The sequence below is a fragment of the Dasypus novemcinctus genome, chromosome 5 (assembly GCF_030445035.2).
Source record: "Dasypus novemcinctus isolate mDasNov1 chromosome 5, mDasNov1.1.hap2, whole genome shotgun sequence".
Classification (NCBI taxonomy): Eukaryota; Metazoa; Chordata; class Mammalia; order Cingulata; family Dasypodidae; genus Dasypus; species Dasypus novemcinctus.
Genome location: NC_080677.1, coordinates 110,326,849 through 110,334,666, shown reverse-complemented (window position 1 = coordinate 110,334,666; position 7,818 = coordinate 110,326,849).

The window sequence follows — 7,818 nt, the reverse complement described above, 5'->3', positions numbered from 1 at the left end:
TCCATCTCTACTAACTAGATGGATTGTTAAGGACTCAGATGGGAGTAGAATTATATCCTACCTAGGAAAAGGGGGCTGCCATAAAGGCTGGAGAACTGTCTCTGAGAAAGTTTGAATGGCAAGATTCTTCCTCTAGACAGGAACCTGTATCACAATGATATGGTCCTTGTTGAAGTAAAGACAATCTCAACCAGACAATCTCTGAACTGAGAGGGCTGCCAAAGAGTGCCATCAGCTGGCCAACCAAGGAAGTGCACACAAGGAAATTAAAGTAAGTAGAGGGAAGTGGATGTGGCTCAAGTGATTGGGCTCCCGGGCTCTACTCTATAGGAGGTCCAGGGTTCAATTCCCGGGGTCTCCTGGTAAAGGCAAGCTGGCCCGAATGGTGAGCTGGCTCAAGTGGAGAGATGGCACATGCAGAGGGCTGGCCTACGCAGGTGTGCAGGCCTGCATGCAGTGCTGGCCTGCACAGAGAGCTGGCATAGGAAGATGACACAACAAAAAGAGACAGAGAAGAGACAATAAGAGACACAGCAGACCAGGGAACTGAGGTGGTGCAAGAGACTGAGTGCCTCTTTCTCACTCCAGAAGGTCCCAGGATTGGTTCCCGATGCCGCCTAAAAAGAAGACAAGCATACACAGAACACGCAGTGAATGGATACAGAAAGCAGACAGCGAATGTAAAACAATGGGGGGGGGGGCCAGGAAAAAAAGGTAAATAGAGAGGCTTTTTCTGGCCTTTATAGCCTCCTTCCCCAACACCTTAGGAAGTGAATCTATGACCCATTCCTGGGTCCAGAGCTCAGTTTTGAGAAACTAACAGGGACAATCCTAATGATCCAGGTTGAACCAAGAATCAAGGAGTAGCAATAACACACTGCCTCCCACCACTAAATCCCTACTTAAGAGGAAACTGAGCATCTGAGTAAACTACCATCCTAATCAGATGCCTAGATATAAGTAAAAAATTATGAGCCACGCTTAGAAAATGGAAGACATGGCCCAAGAAAAGGAATATATCAAAGACCCAGAAGAGAAGCAGGATTTGAAACAAGTAATTAAAGAGATGCACACAAATTTCCAAAATCAAATTAGTGAGTTGAAAGAAAATACAGCTAAAGAGATAAACAAAAGCAAGAAGACATTGAGCAAGTACAAAGAATTTGAAATCCTGAATAGAAAAATAACAGAACTCTTGGGAATGAAAGACACAATACATGAGATAAAAAAACATATTAAAGGGAAGGGGACTTGGCCCAATGGATAGGACATCCACCTACCACATGAGAGGTCCGCAGTTCAAACCCCGGGCCTCCTTGACCCATGTGGAGCTGGCCCATGTGCAGTGCTGACATGCACAAGGAGTGCTGTGCCACGCAGGGGTGTCCCCCATGTAGGGGAGCCCCACGTGCAAGGAGTGCGCCCCATAAGGAGAGCTGCCCAGCACAAAAGAAAGTGCAGCCTGCCCAAGAATGGCACCACACACATGGAGAGCTGATACAACAAGATGACGCAACAAAAAGAAACAGATTCCCAGTGCCGCTGATAAGGATAGAAGCGGTCACAGAAGAACACACAGCAAATGCACAGAGAGCAGACAACTGGGGGGGGGGGGGAAGGGAAGAGAAATAAATAAAAATAAATCTTTATAAACAAAAATATATTAGAAAGACAACCAGCAAGATGGCATCAGAGTAAGGAGCTCCTAGAGTCAGTTCATGCTACAGGCACCCATAGCTATCTAAAGCATCTATCAGGGGGTTCCAAGAGACCAGAAGAGCATCCTGCAACATTCTTGAAGGAATGGAAAGAGAAGACTGCCTATCTGCAGAGAAGATTCATACATACAGCACTGAACTTCATGGAGGCCAGTGCCCATATTTCACTGGCGGCAAAGGCACCCTAAGGGCTATTCTGTGGCTGGAATTAGAAGCTCCACTTCCCAAAAATAGGGGAGGAAGAGAGGACTGGGCACCATTGTCAGCTACCGATTAATGGCAGGCTACTAACGTCCAACGCCAGCTACTGATTGCAGCAGGCTAAAGTATAATCCTAAGAACCTAAAGTTTGAACCTGTCCAAGCAGAAAGAGGCTGGTAGCCACCATTTTGACTCTGCCCTCAGCATGAGTGGAAGCTGGGCTGATTGAATATCGAAGTGACAGTAGGGACCTGTTTCTTCCAACCAGATTGGACTGCAGTGCTAGCATTGGCTTCAGTCCTACCTCTAGCAGGCCCGAGGAAGCTGGTGAGCCCTGCACCAGCCTCTCTGGGTAACTTCAGGAACATTTGGCTGGTACAGATTGAATAGTGAGAAATCAACTGGGGGAACTGCAGTACTTTGTACCTGCACAGCATAGGTTGCTGCCACACCTGTGGCTCCATCCCTGCCCCAGGTATGGGAGAAAGGGGTGTCAAGCTTCATCAGCCTCTTCAGGCTACTACAGCATAGGCCTGCACAACTTGGATTATAAAAAACAGTTGTGGCTCTGTCCCTACCCCCTAGCAAAGGAGAAAGTTTGGAAAAACTTCATTAGTCCCTGGGGCAATGAGGACAGCTTGAGCCTCCATAGCTTGCAGCATCAACTATATCCTTGGCTCCTACTACACAACCAGTAAGATAGAAATGGCAAAAAACCTCTAAATTAAGGAGAGAAACTGCACCCAGAATATATACATCTAGTAAGCCAGATGCCAAGAGACCAACAAAAAATTACAATCCACACCAAGAAACAGGAAGAAACGGCCCAGTTAAAGGAACAAGATAAGCCTCCAGATGACATAAAGGAGTTGAGATAACTAATCATAGATGTTCAAACAAATCTCCTTAATAAATTCACTGAGATGACTAAAGAGATTAAGGATATTAAGAAGAAACTGGATAAGCACAAAGAAGAATCTGAAAGCATACACAGAAAAACAGCACATCTTATGGGAATGAAAGGTGCAAAAATGAAATTAAAAATACACTGGAATCATATAACAGCGGATTTGAGGAGGCAGAAGAAAGGATTGGTGAGCTTGAAGAAATGGTCTCTGAAAGTGAACATACAAAAGAACAGATGAAGAAAAGAATGGAAAAAATTGAACAAGTTCTCAGGGAATTCAATGATAGCAAGAGATGTGCAAACATACCTGTCATGTGTGTCCCAGAAGGAAAAGAGAAGGGAAAAGGGGCAGAAGGAATATGTAAAGAAATAATGGTAGAAAATTTTCCAACCTTATTGAAGGGCACAGATATCCATGTCTGAGAAGCACAATGTACTTCCATCCAAATAAATCTAAACAGACCAACTTCAAGACACATACCAATCAGAAGGTCAAATGCCAAACACAAAGAGAATTCTGAGAGCAGCAAGAGAGGCAATGCATAAGGGGCACCCAGTAAGATTAAGTGCCGATTTCTCATCAGAAACCATGGAGGCAAGAAGACAGTGGTGTGATATATTTAAGATACTGCAAGAGAAAAACTTCTAGCTGAGAATCTTACATTCAGCAAAATTGTCGTTTAAAAATGAGGGTGAGTTTAGAATATTCACAGATAAACAGAAACTGAAAGAGTTTATTACAAAAATAATGGCTTTGCAGGAAATACTAAAGGGTATGCTACAGTCTGAAAAGAAAAGCCAGGATAGAGAAGCTTGGAACAGAGTCTAGAAATGAAGATCATATTAGTAAAAGTGTCAAAGGAGTGGTGAAAATAAAACATGACAGATAAAACTCAAATATTTTGGAATAAACTTAATGAACAATGTATAGCACTTATATTCAGAAAACTACAGCTCACTGTGAAAAGAAAATCTAAAAAGACCTTAATAATTAGAAGAACATTCCATACTCACAGATTGTAAGACTAAATGTCATTAAGATGTCAGTTCTACTCAAATTGATACACAGATTCAATGCAATCCCTATAAAAATCCCACCAGTATTTTTCAAATAAATGGAAAACAAGATTATAAAATTTATTTGGAAGGGTAAGTGGTCCTGAACAGCCAGAAATATCTTAGAAAGGAAAAGCAAAGTTGGAGAACTCTCATTTCTGGACTTTAAATCATATTACCTGGCTAAAAACAGCATGGTACTGGCATACAGACAGAAACAAATATCAATGGAACCAAACTGATGGTTCAGAAACAGACTCTCACATCTACGGTCAAATGATTTTTGACAAGCCTGTCAAACCCAACCAGCTTGGTCAGAACAGTCCATTCCACAAAGGGTGCTGAGAGAACTAAATAGCCATAGCCAAAGAAGGAAAAAGGACCCCTATCTCACACCTTATACAAAAATTAACTGAAAATGGATAAAAAACCTAAATATAAAAGCAAGAACCATGAAGCTTCTAGAAGAAAACACATGAAAATATCTTCAAGGTCTGGTGGTAGGTGGTGGATTTTTTTAATATATTTCTCCTCCCACACACACCCCATTCCCCCGTTGTCTGCTCTCTGTGTCCATTTTCTGTGCGTTCTTCTGTGTCTGCTTATATTTTCATTAGGTGGCTCCAATAACTGATCCTGGGACCTTCCAGAGGGAGAGAGAGGCGATTACTCTCTGGCACCACCTCAGCTCCCTGTTCTGCTACGTCTTCTTATTTTCTCTCCCGTGTCTCTTGTTGCCTCATCTTGCTGCACCAGCTCTCCGAGTCGGCTGGCACTCCTGCACAGGGTGGCTTTCCCACACTGGGCAGCATTCCCACGCAGGGTGGCACTCCTGCATGGGGCAGGATTCTCGCAAGGGCTGGCACTCTGTGCGGGTCAGCCTGCCCTTACCAGAGGCCCTGGGCATTGAACCCTGGACCTCCTATATAGTAGACAGGAGCCCAATTGATTGAGCCACATCCATTTCCCGTTGGTGGATTCATAAAGGAGTTAAGAGGAGGAATGAGATGGACTACTGATTGTTTAATGTATGTAGAAGTTTTAATTAACTTTACTGTAAAAGTGTGGAAATGTATAGAGTTGATGGTAACATATTATAGTAACAGCTGGTTTATAAATGGGAATGTGGTTGAAAATATAGATATGTAAATGCCAATTGAAAGAAAACTAGAGAATAATCTAGGTACTGATTAACACAGTAAATCCAGAGATGAATAAGAATTGTGGTTGGTGATACAGATGCAAGAGTGTCCTTTGTGAACTAGAGCAGATGTACATCACTATTGCAGGGTGGTGTGAATGTGGAGAAGCATGGGAAAAATACAGCAGGACTGTGGTTAACAGTAATAATGTAATATTCATGCATTTATTCCAAAGATGTACTGTGCTGATAATGGGGGAGTATGGAAAAAGTATGCCAAATGTATGCTATGAATCTGATGATATTATCTCATAATCTGTAATTAATGATCTACCACAGTGTGGTGTGTTGATTAGAGGTGTGTTGTATGGGAATTCTGCACATGTGCATGATTGTTTTGGTAAGTATACGTCTATCATGAAAATATATTTAAAAAATAATAATAGAGTGAGTTGGGGGAAAAATACACCAAATTTAAGATACTTTGGTTAGTAGTTATATTTTGAGGATGTTCTTTAATCATTAGTTACAAATATTTCACAACAATGAAAGGTATTGGTGGTGGAGTGAGGTGAGGTATGAGAGCTCTGTATGATGTTATGTATGTATGTTTGTTTTATGAGCTTACAACTATTACTATACACTTATTGTTTATGTATGTTTATATATGAGTGACATATTTCAATAAATTAAATATATATATATATTAGAGGCATACAATAACAGACTCAAAATGACAGAAGAAAGAATAAGTGATACCAAAGACAGAATAGCTGAAATTGAAGAAATAAAAGAATGGGAAAAATTGAGCAGAGGCTGAGGGAGCTGAATGACAACACAAAACACAACAACATAGGTGTCATGGGAATACCAGAAGGAGAAGGGTAAAGAGGCAGAGTATTTAAAGAGGTAATAGGTGAAAATTCCCCAACTCTCAAAAAAGAAGTGAACTTACATGCCCAAGAAGCACAGCATACCCCAATCAGAATAAATCCAAATAGTCCTACTACAAGACACATACTACTCAGAATGTCAAATGTCAAAGCTAAAGGGAAAATTCTGAGAGCAGCAAGAGAGAAGCAAAGCATCACATACAAGGGATGCCCAGTAAGACTTAGTGTGGATTCCTCATCAGAAACCATGGAGGTGAGAAGAGAGTGGTATGATACAATTAGGATACTGAAAGAGAAAAACTACTAGCCAAGAATTCTTTATCCAGGATAATTTTCCTTCAAATCTGTAGGTGGGTATAAAATATTCACAAACAAATAGAAACTAAGAGAGTTTGTAAAAAAGAATGTGCCTTTGCAGGAAATACTAAAGGAAGCCTTAGAACCTGAAAGAAAAAGATAGGAGAGAGAGGCTTGGAGGAGAGTATAGAAGAAAGAATAGTAGAAGGGATAACCAAAAAGTAAAAAGATAGATGAAAATATGATATGATATATGAAAACCAAAGAATAAAATGATGGAAGTAAATAATGCATTTATAGTAATATCATTGAATGTGAATGGATTAAACTCCTCAAATAAAAGATATAGGCTGACAGAATGGATTAAAAAAAAAAAGCCACCCATATGCTGCCTACAAGAGACTCACCGTAGACCTAGGGGTACAAACCAGCTGAAAGTGAAAGGTTAGAAAAAGATACTCAATGCAATCAGTAACCAAAAAAGAGCAGGGGTAGCTATACTAATACTGGACAAAACAGACTTTAAATGCAAAAAAGTTATAAGAGATAGAGGCCATTGTATATTAATAAAAGGGACAATCCACCAGTCATAAATGTCTGTATACCTAACCAGGGTGCCCCGAAATACATGAAACAAACTCTGGCTAAACTGAAGGGAGAAATAAACAACTTTATAATAATTGCTGGAGATTTCAACACCAGCTCACATCATTAGATAGAACTAGACAGATGATCACAAGGAAACAGAGAACTTGAACAATATAAATGAGATAGGCCTAACAAACATATACAGAACGTTGCACCCAAACTCAGAGGGTTTTACATTCTTCTCAAGAACCCACGGATGTTTCTCCAGGACATATCACGTGTTAGGTCACAATGCAGCTCTCATAAGTATAAAAAGATAGAAATTATACAAAGCACATCCTTAGATTATAATGTATGAAACTGGAAATCAATAACAGTCAGGGAAGAGGTAAATGTGCAAATGTGTGGAGGCTAAACAACACATTGCTAAATAATCAGAAGAAATCGGAAGTGAAATCAGTAAATATATTGAGACAAATGAAAATGAGAACACAACTTATCAAAACTTATGAGATATGGCAAAAATAATCTTGAGAGGGAAATTTATAGCCCTAAACTCCTTATTCAAAAAGAAGGAAGAGCTTAACTCTAAGATCTATTTGAACAACTGGAGAAACTGGAAAAAAGAAAAGCAAACCAATCCCAAAACAAGCAGAAGGAAAGAAAAAATAAAAATTAGAGCTATTTATTTCTAATGAAATTGAGAAAAAAACAACAGAGAAAATCAACAAGACCAAAAGCTGGTTCTTGAGACGATCAATCAAATTGACACCCCCCCTAGCTAGACTAACAAAGAAAAAAAAGAGAGAAGATGCAAATAAATATAATCAGAAATGAAAGGGGGGAGATTACAACTGACCCCACAGAAATAAAAAGGATCATAAGAAAATATCATGAGAAACTGTATGGCAACAAACTAGACAACTTAGATGAAATGGGCAAATCCCTAGAAAAGCACAATCTCCCTTGACACTTCAGGAAATACAAGAACTTAAATGAATCACATCTAAAGAGACC